This window comes from Myotis davidii, unplaced genomic scaffold (assembly GCF_000327345.1).
Source record: "Myotis davidii unplaced genomic scaffold, ASM32734v1 scaffold420, whole genome shotgun sequence".
Taxonomy (NCBI): Eukaryota; Metazoa; Chordata; class Mammalia; order Chiroptera; family Vespertilionidae; genus Myotis; species Myotis davidii.
In genome coordinates this window covers 1287387-1297468 of record NW_006294421.1, presented here as the reverse complement: position 1 = coordinate 1297468, position 10082 = coordinate 1287387, and positions in this window count along the sequence as shown.

Sequence of the window (10082 nt, the reverse complement as noted above, 5' to 3'; positions counted from 1 at the left end):
AAAGTGAGAAAGGGGGTAACCCAGTAGACAATTAGGCTACCTCAAGATATACACCAGACATTTAAAACTAAAGGAGAAGCTTTGGGGGGAACTTTAAATAATTATTTATTTGATTTAAATACACTTGAAAATCACTGAATTGACACTAATTTTCAATTGGGTAGAGGTTTAGCTAGTGAATGCTCAGATTCAGTGTGAAACCAGATAGCCATGAACCACCTAGACTCAAATTATAATACAAACAAAATTTCCTTCAGTGTTAGCTACAGCTTCATGCTCCATTCTATGGGGAATGTGGGCGCCCTGCCTCCTGTTGCCCACAGTATCAGACTCAGAAAGTCTGGCTTATAAATATCTTCAGGTGAGTTCAAATGGGACAGAGTCAAGCAACCCTCATTCACTGCTGGTGGGAATGTAGACTGGTACAGCCACTGTGGAAAACAGTATGGCAGTTCCTCAAAACATTGAAAATAGAGTCTCCATCTGACCCAGCAATCCCTCTTCTGGGCATTTACCCACATGGGACAGATTCTCAGAGGCCACATTTTGTACCATTTCTCATGTTTTGCCATCTAGTTACTGAGTTGAATTCATTTGAATTGCCAAGTCAGAACAAAAGATGATCTGAATTCAGTCTGGTACAGTCGCCAGATAAAATACAGGACTCTACGTTAAATTTCAATTTCAGATAAACAGTGACTATTTATTTTTAGTGTAAGTATGTTCCAAATATTGCTTGGGACATATTCTAAAAAAAATTATTTGTTGTTTATTTGAAATTCAAATGTAACTGGGTGTCTGTATATTCTTATTTGCTAAATCTGGCCACCCTACATTCTGCTCATAATAAGCCATAAGCTTTCATTGTAACCACTGTTGCAAGCATTCTGTGCACAAGGAGGAGGAGGAGGCGTGACAGGATAAAGTCAATCCTTCAATATACTGGCTTCCAATTAATTCTCATTTTCAGCTCTTGTCTCATTCTCCATCTTGACATCTTGTTATATAAAAAGTATGTTACACAATCTTACATAGCATGTATACATGTGCACTTACATCTATATATATATATATAAAAGCCTAAGCAACCGTTATGACCGAATGCCCAGAACGACAGGAACAACCAGTTGACCAGTGGCTATGATGCACACTGACCACCAGGGGGCAGACGCTCAACACAGGAGCTGCCCCCCCGGTGGTCAGTGCACTCCCACAGTGGGAGCGCTGCTCAGCCAGAAGCAGGGCTCATGACTGGCGAGTGCAGCTGCAGCGATGGGAGCCTCTCCTGCCTTGGTGGTGGCTCAGATTGCAAGAGGGTGCAGGCCAGGCTGAGAGACCCCACCCATGCATGAATCCGCGCACCGGGCCTCTAGTATGTAGATAAGGGCATAGAAAAAATCTGAAAGGAAGTCTAGAAAACAGTTAATAGTAGTTATTTCAAGAGAAATTAGTATGTTTCCAAGAGGAGAAAAAAGACTTTATATTACTAGGTACTCTAGTAATACTGTTTTGTTTAACTTTTAAACTTTGAGTGCATATTGATATGTCATTTATAATGTGTGTGTGTGTGTGTATACACAGATAAAAAACATATCTATATATGGGAATTTCAGTTGGTTCTTATTTCCAAATCTCATGACATGCCTAGCACAGTGTTCTGACATTATAGGTACTCAATAAATATTTGTTATGTAAATACATAAATATCTCTTAAATGAAAACAGACATGGCTATTAAAGTATAATTTCTAAAATTAATGAATCTCATACAAATATAAAGTGAACATATATGTCCAAGATTTTATTAAATGCATTCATTAATGAGGGAGCCAGAAAGATATTAAAATTAGTTTCCATGGAATTTTGACTTAAAATGATTTCTATTCTCTATCAAACAAAATTCACTTACATTGTATCAGTCTTCCACAAATTACTTTCATCCCTGAAGTTGGAAAATAGCCTAATTGATCAAAAGACAATTGCTATAGACTGAATGTTTGTGTTCCCCCCAAATTCATATGCTGAAACCCTACTCCTAAAATGTGATGGGCTCTAGCCAATTTGGCTAAACGGATAGAGCATTGGCCAGAGGACTGAAGGGTCTCGGGTTTGATTTCAGTCAAGGGCATGTACCTCAGTTGTAGGCTTAATCCCTGGTCCCAGTGCAGGAAGCAACTAATTGATATGTCTCTCTCACGATACCTCTCTCTCTCTCTCTCTCTCTCTCCCCCTCTCCCTCTCCCTCTCCCTCTCCCTTCCACACTCTAAAAATCAATGGGAAATATATCCTAGGATGAAGATTAAGAAAAAAATAAATAAAATGTGATTGCATTGACCTCGCCAGTGGTCCTCAGTGGTTAGAGTGTCGACCCTCAAAACAAAGGGTCATGGGTTTGATTCCTGGTCAAGGGCACATACCTGGGTTGCAGGTTCAATGCCCAACCCTGGCTGAAGCAAGTTCAGGAGGCAACCTACTGATGAATCTCTCTCACATCAATGTTTCTCTCTCTTTCTTCCTCCCTCCCTCCCACTCTCTCTAAAAACGAATAGAAAAATATCCTCTGGGGAGAATTAACCAAAAATAAAAGTGATGGTATTAGGAGGTGGGCCTTTGGAAGGTAATTAGGATTAGATGAGGTCATGCATGAGGATGGAGCCATTATGAATGGGATTAGTGACCTTAGAGCCATAAGAGAACTTGTCTCCCCTCTCTGTACTCTGCCAAGTGAGAACACAAGGAGAAGTCGGCAGTCTACAACCCGAGAGAGGGCCCTCACAGGAACTTGACCATGCAAGCTCCCTGATCTTGGACTTTCAGCCTCCAGGACTGTGAGAAATATATTTCTGTAATTCTAAGCTACCCAGTCTATGGCGTTTTTGTTATGGCAGACTGAGCTGATGAAGACAACAATCAAAGGGCGCATCCCTCTGCAGTGTCAGATAATCACCAGCTGGACTGCCAGGGAGCGGCCAGCATGCCCTGCAAGGACAGCCAGAAATCTCTTTTGCTCATTTCCAAAATGTTGTCAGTTTTTCCTGACACTGCTCTGTCAGCAATCATCTGTTTTCTTGGTGTTTTGAAACACTTGTGAATCACTCTTCAATGACTTGATAGTTTGAGTAATTTCTTTATTCACATTCATGCAGATTGATACTATTCATGCATTCTCTTAACAAGAGATAATTCAAAGTTTTGCCTTATAAAAATCTCAGTGTCCTTGTATAGAATGTTTTCAAGGCACCAGTAATCTCCTCCTTGAATGCACCAGAAATAACTTGGCAAAACCCAGTTTGTAAGTCATTTTGGCACTTGTTCCCTAAACACAACAGTACAGTATTTACAGTGTGAGTGGTATGTTGCTATAGCCAGGTTTGTTGACAAAAACAAAAACAGACACTGAAGTGTTAGGTTTTTCTTAAGCTTCTTAGGTTAGCAACCACTCCTGACCCACCCAGAGAAACTCTAGTAGGTTTCCTGTTCTGGGCTCCTCCCAACAGCCTGGAGGCCACAGTGAAGACAACAGTCCCTTTCCACTTCCACACATCAATCCATCTCAGTTAAACACAGAGAAATGCGTAGGATACAAAATGATCGAGGCACACATTTAGTTGTTAACAGGATGGATGAGCTTAACCTCTGTAATAAATTGGGATATTTATATTTATTTGGGGAGCAAATCAATTAAATCTGTTAAAATATGTGTCCTGGATTTCTTCCATCTTTCGGTTTTTAAAAAAATATATTTTTATTGATTTCAGAGAGGAACGGAGAGGGAGAGAGAGAAACATCAATGATGAGAGAGAATCATTGATCAGCTGCCTCCTGCACGCCCCCTACTGGGGATTGAGCCTGCAACCGGGCATGTGCCCTTGACCTGAATCGAACCAGGGACCCTTCAGTCCATAGGCCTACACTCTATCCACTGAGCCCAAACAGCCAGGGCCCATCTTTCAGTTTTCATGCTGTGACCTTTGACCAACTTTACTGTCCTTAGCAAGCATGATTTCTGTGTCCCTTAAGTTTCTGGCAGGCCTAAGATAGGTCAACTATGCAATGTAGTCAGAAATACTTTTGTATAATAATGGCCAAGTGGCATGACAACTGATACAAATATTAAACTGGTGATAGTATCAATTATAAGTAATCATTTATCACAGACCACAGGAGGTGTGGCCTCTGGTGTGTACTGTATTCTTTGTCCCTTTGTCTTGGCAATCATTATACCTGAGTTATCCTATTAAAAAGGTATTGTAACAGGGTCCTTTAGTGAAGAATAATCTGCACAGATTTCTGGGTTGTCTGCCTGCTCTTACCCTGCACCCTGTAAGTAAATTACCCTATAATAATTGTGTTATATTCTATAGAGTTGCCTGTATAGTTTTTTGGTCTTAAGCTACCTTCTTGTTATGTGGCCATTACACCTTTGCTTCATGGTAAGATACTAGTACATATATAGTTACACAAAGGTGGGCAAAAGTAGGTTTACAGTTGTTTGTATGAAAAAAGACATGTAGATTATGATTATAATAATACAAGAATAAACATTGTTTCATGTACTAACAACTATAATCCTACTTTTGACCACCCTTATATATTTACTAGAGAGGCCACTAATCCTTTTACTAAAAAGAAAAAATAATACATATAATTGGGACCATCTGGAAAAATCCAAGATACGTGATCTTCCTAACCAACAGTCAATCCTTAAAGTGCTATTCTTCATTGACTCAATTAAACCATCATTTTAAAAAATGCACCGTGCCCTTGCCAGTTTGACTCAGTGGATAGAGCACTGGCCTGTGGACTAAAGGTCCCAGGTTTGATTCTGGTCAAGGGCACATACGGGTTGCAGGCTTGATCCCCAGCTCTGGTGTGGGCGCATCTGGGAGGCAATTAATCAATGTGTCTCTCTCATCAATGTTCCTCTCTGTCTTTTCACCTCCTTTCTGCTCTTTCTGAAAATCAATGGAAAAATATTCTTGAGCGAGGATTAACAATAAATAAATAGATAAATAAATAAGTAAAATAATAAATAAGTAAATACACCATTATGGTATGTACTGTTAAGAAAAATAAAGTGGCCAATTAAAATAAGACTGTTTCTTATCACATCAACTGTAAGACACAGTATGATTTCATAGTGGTTAAAATGTAAATGCAAATGGTATATTAGAAGAAATATATTTACTATGTCTTCCAACATAGACATGAACTATAGCTCTTATTTCTCTGACCAGTAAGGCTTTTTTCACAATGAGATGTTTATGGCTGTGTTGCAGTTTATAAGGAGACCATCCCCATTGTTAAAGAATATGCAAATGAGTTTGCAAAGAAAAGCCTCAATGGAAAAGGGTCTGCAATGGCAACTGTGGCACGCAGTGGCTGGTGTCCCCACAGTGATGGTGCAAGCTGTGGTGGCCTGTGCTGTGGGTCCAGCATTGCTGGCCTCAGTTGGCTGGTTTGGGGTTAACTTTGGCTGTAGTCCTGGCTGCTGCTTGGCATCCGTTGTTTCTACCAGTTTTCTCTGCTGGTTCTACGCTTTCCCAAGAGCTCTGTGAGCTTCTTTTCAACCCTTGAATAAATACCTTGTCTGCCTAAGTCAGCCAGGCTTGCATCTAAGGACCTTGACTGATACCTCTGGATTCCAGCAATTTGTTAAACAGAGATAATTGATATAATTTAAGGTAAGTAGCAGTTCAGCCCTTCTCAGGACAGTTACCAATCCCTTCCACTTCTCTAAAATGACCACCTCCAAGAAAATATAATCCAGCCATATCCAACATTAACAAAACAGTTGAACCATTCAGTGCCAAAAGCACACCTATACTCATTATTTTAGAACATAATTTATAAAGTTATTGAAGGAATAAACTGCTTATTTTACAAAGGAATTAAATCACCAAAATATAATATGCTAAGAGTTACTATGATTCAGCGGAGAAGCTAGAAAGGAAAGGAACTCTGTAGTTATCATACCATATACTATAGAAGATACACGGTAGAAATTGACTCCAGTTAATAATAGGGTATGTCCATTTCATTCGTCTTACTACTGCTAGTGGCAATTAATTAATTTGATTGGCTGATGATTTCTTTGTACTTATTTGCAAAGTTGCCCTACCCCATTTCATAATTTCACAGCAATGTCCGTATATCCTTTTTTCTTCAAAGTCTTGTGGGGTGTTGCAGCTTCAGGGAGTGTACGTGCTGAATATTGTTCTCTTAAGAAATGCAGCTTTCAATAATATAAGTGGTAATAATTGTAACACTAGCATGGTGTGTCACTATGACCAGGCACTGTTCTAAGCATTTTTGTATAGTAACCTTACTCTGCATAAGAATTCCTCATTTTAGCCATAACCGGTTTGGCCCAGTGGATAGAGCGTCAGCCTGCGGACTGGAGGGTCCCGGGTTCGATACCGGTCAAGGGCATGTACTGTGGTTGTGGGCACATCCCAAGTGGGGGGTGTGGGAGAGGCAGCTGGTCGATGTTTCTCTCTCATCGATGTTTCTGACTCTCTGTCCCTCTCCCTTCCTCTCTGTAAAAAATCAATAAAATATATTTTTTAAGAAAGAATTCCTCATTTTATACACAGGACACTACGGCACAGAACAGTTCATTTACTTGACTAATGGCACTGGCCAGTAGGTGGCAGAGCTGGGACTTGAACTCAGGCTGATGCCAGAATTCCTGCGCTTAGTTGTTATCACAAGTTGTGCTCTGTAGGAAGTGACTTGTTTTTGCTCCTCACTATATGCAGTGCATTGTAGACCTGCCAGAATCTGAAGTAGAAAAATTTCCTCTCCAAACCTGGCCAGTTTACATACTGAAGCTTAGATTTTTTTCTTTGCAATATGGAAATAATGATATTTTCCTGCCTACCTCATAGGTTGCTGAGTAGAATGAATAAAGCAATGGATGAGAAAGTGCTTTGCAAAGTGTTATGTAAAGCGCTATCACATAAACTTTGAACAGGCATGAGTTAGGATGTAGCTTCAGCTGTGTGTGATGAAATGCTCTGTGAGTAAATTGGGTCACAGCTGGAAGATGGCAGAGCTTGGACTGGAACCCAGGGCTGCTCATATATAAAACCTGTGCTTCTAACTACATCAGCGCACTCACCCCTCTGAGATTTGGTTACTATAATACTTGATGGCACACCGTTGTTTTCCTGCGCAGATTCATTAAAGATGATGTAAACATAAACTGTTCTTCAAAAATGTCCCACAAAGTTGTGTTTCTGGTAGGCCGAAGTCAGAAATTCCTACCTCCGACCTACAGACCGAACTAACAGAGAATAACAACTAAAGGTAGGTCAAGCGACAAAAATCTATAACGTGGGTGTCCAAGCAACCGGAAACACTTGGCGGAGGAAGATGTCTTTTTACCCTGGCAAGCTTGGGGACATTCCTGTCAGGCGCCTTTGAGACTCGGATGCGGAAAGCAGCTCACATTCCCACACAAGACGGGGATGTTTATCAGTTTGGGAACATTGTGAGGGTACTCAGAGGACAGAATGATAACGGGTCTCCCTTTTCATTACAATAACTACTTCAAGCAAGATCTCTCCATCTTTGGGCAAAAGAAAAGGTTAAAAAATCAAACTGAAAGAAAAAAAACATTAAATAATAATGTTAACACTCTCCCTCTTTCTCCTCTAGCAAATCTCTTCCAAGGAGTTATAAATTATTGCGCTATCCCTAAAATAGAAAATCTACAAATCAACCAATAAGTATTGGCCAACCGTCTCCCTCCCCGCATGAGCCTGGAGTTAGCAGACTGCACGCTTGTAAAACTAACAGGAGAGGTCCTAGAAACCATTACATGCCAGATTTGGTATCACTGAAGATAAATGTAATAAACTTCAAGAATGTAAGTTCCCTGAATAAAGAAAAAGAAGGATGAAAATGAAAAAGAAAGACATTGAGAAAGTCTGAGAACACAGAACCCAGTGAGGCTGGTGTCATTGACTACCAGTATATCATAATATATCTTAAGGAAAATGTGCAAGTCCTTACTAGAATTTCCTTTTAATACATATTAAAATCAATCAATCTTTCACATAAAGTAAAAAATGAAGACAGTAAGTACCTGGGTCTAATACCGACCTTTCAATTTTAAAACGACAAATATATCTCTCCCTGGTCACGCTCTACCTCTGCCATGTATCCTTGTTTTTCCCCATTCACTTCTTCATGAGTTGACTGTATGAGGTTGGGGCTGGCACCATGGCAAGGGCTTGGCCTGTGAAGATGAATAAACCGTGGTACCTGCTTGTCTAGACTCCGTATAATCATTTGATGAGTGACAATAACTACAATGGAGAAGACAGAAAGAAATTACTATCTCAGCTGAAAACAGGAAGTAGGCAGAGCCTAAGGTAAGGTGAGGTAAAGTAGTAAACCACTCTAACTTGGCAGTGTCTGCTCTGGTCCCACTTTTCCTGAGTCAGGGAACAGTCAGACTGTTTCTTCTGTCAGGCACTTATGTCCTCTCCCGTTCCCTTCTGCTACCTCTGTTACTATCTTTTTTTCCATTATGGTAAACAAAAATCAAGTCAAAGGAGCTATTGGGTTGGCTTGGGGAAGGAGACAAGGAAACCATTCTGGCACCTTGCTCTGCTAGGTCCCCTTTTCTTGAGGCATGGGGGAAAGGAAGGGCTGGCTTTTGATAAAGTGAGGCTTTTGCTGCAGTCATGTGTGATCTGCCATTCTCCTTACTTTCCATTTTATAGTTGGGGCCATAGAGGCTTAATGACTTACCTAAGGCCATACAGCCAATTAGTGGCATTGGTGGGGCTAGGATTCAGACTTAACTTCCACAAAGGTTAGAATGGAGCAGTGGAACACTTCTAATACCTGCCCTTTTTGCTGTCTGGGGTGAGGGAGCCAGAGATGGAAATTCCATTACTACCTTCAGTAGCCTCTTCAAACTTATGTTCTTGACAATGAGGCAGTCATTAATTTCTGGTCCCTCAGAAAAAATGGAGAACAACTGATTAACCTACAAATTCCACAATCTTCTGTTCCTTAAGAAAAACCACGCCAAGTCCACCCGTTAAAGGACCTATTTTCATTAGCATTTTTGTTACTCTTCCCATTAGACTGACCCCTTTCTCTATATCCTTTTGAAAATGTGGCAACTCAATTTGAACCTAGAGCGCTAAGATTTGTTTGGGGAAATGACGTCCATGTGCTTTACTTTTTAATGTGTCCTACTTTGACTTTTTGTTTTTGCTTGTTATAAATTTTCAAAAAAAAGTACATATTTTCAATGTGTCAGTCATGACTTGGAGAAATTTTTATTATTTAGTTCTCTCCTCCTCTTCTTTCTTCCTCTTACCATTCCTCAGCTCCTCTCTAATGACCAGGTGGTGGATACATGTCAAGAAAACTAATCGCCTTCTAACAGGATTTGGAATAGAATTAAGGCGGATCTTGGGCCCTCCCTGTTCCAGCTGTAGCAGCCCAAGGTCCATGACTGTTCAGAGATTAGCTGGTTGGCCACTGCACCCCACGGTATCACAGGGGCTGGATTCTCTTTTGGGACCCCAGGCAGTGAATTTCCTGAGGGTTAGTACTCAAGCTTATCAGAGACAGAGCTTGGGTTTATGCTTGAAACTGGCCAACCCTCCGGAGACGCCCAGGGAGGTAAACACATCTCTTATTTTCAAGGTGATGACACTGGCCTAGAATGCCTCAAGGTCAACAAGTCCATCCTGCCAGACAAGTTCCTGTTCGTGGACGCCTCTGGACCTCTGACACGCTGCAGTGTGTCACGCCGATGCGGCGGGGAGTCATCTGAAGGGCTACTTGAGTGCTGTCAACAGCCGCCAGGAGCTCCAGTCTCACCAGGAGCTCGGTGACAAGTCTGCAGGTTCTCACCCCTCCCTTCCCAGCACAGGGCTCCCCCCGCCTCCGTGTCGCCTCCTCCTCTCCTGCAAGCCCAGCTCGCACCTTTTCTCGCTGCCCCCACCTGTGTGCGCGCAGAGACGGGCGGAGCCTGGGAGGCTCATGACGTCACTCCTCGCGGGGAGGCGGGGCGGTGGGAACCGCAGTGCAGCACCGAGGGGCGGGGCCTC